This window comes from Rhinopithecus bieti, unplaced genomic scaffold (assembly GCF_001698545.2).
Source record: "Rhinopithecus bieti isolate Rb0 unplaced genomic scaffold, ASM169854v2 scaffold_32422, whole genome shotgun sequence".
Classification (NCBI taxonomy): domain Eukaryota; kingdom Metazoa; phylum Chordata; class Mammalia; order Primates; family Cercopithecidae; genus Rhinopithecus; species Rhinopithecus bieti.
Genome location: NW_016814631.1, coordinates 1,427,796 through 1,428,590, shown reverse-complemented (window position 1 = coordinate 1,428,590; position 795 = coordinate 1,427,796). Strand labels below are relative to the sequence as shown.

Sequence of the window (795 nt, the reverse complement as noted above, 5' to 3'; positions counted from 1 at the left end):
TTTTAGGAATGATTCCAAGGGTTTTAGGGGAGGATGAAATAAAAATGTATATTTCTTAGTACATAGCAATATCACACCCACCTATTTAACACCCACAACCTCTGTCATTCTGTGTCCATTTTTTTTTTTGACTATTACAAAAGTTTATTTAACAAAAATTTAATATGAAAATGTATCCGATCTAATTTTTACATCATAGAAAACAGTCCCTTTGGAGAGGGGACAAGAATTCCTCTGCTGAACAACCATTATTTAGACCTATTCCAAGGCTTTTAACGTGATGAAACTGTTTCCTTCTATTTCCACTGTTCTAATATTGTTCTGTTGCCCACTAATTGCCATCTTCACACATTCATCTATCATAAGATTCATAAAATGACTGGATCCCCACAGTATTCCTTGGACATATCTCCCACCATTTAATTTCAGTGATAACTTGTCCATACGTTTTTTCAACTTGGGAGAGTGAGCTTTGTTCACGGTGTCTACTAAGCAGGTTCAGAGATGCACTGAAACGGAATTTATGGCCTCCATCACGCTTCACAGATAGGCCCAGTGGTTCGTGTCTGATGTCACTCATTCCATTAGCCAACTGATTGTGGGCCTGTGTCCAAAATTTCAAGTCTTCTCCTTTGCCTGCAAACCTCCAAGCTTCCCTCCTCCCTTGCTTTCTCCAAGCCCATGACCCCCCTCCTACTACCACAGAGAAAACAGAAGCTATCATAAGAAATGCTCATTGCTTCCACAGACTCACCTCCCACTGCGTCAACCCCTCAATCTGTCCTGTTCCTGGAG

General features: G+C 40.5%; 1 pseudogene; it reads right to left on the bottom strand.

Annotated features, from left to right (window-relative positions):
• Positions 1-258: 258 nt before the first annotated feature.
• On the bottom strand, positions 259-474 carry LOC108515032 (small nuclear ribonucleoprotein G pseudogene; annotated as a pseudogene).
• Between the last annotated feature and the right edge of the window lie 321 nt (positions 475-795).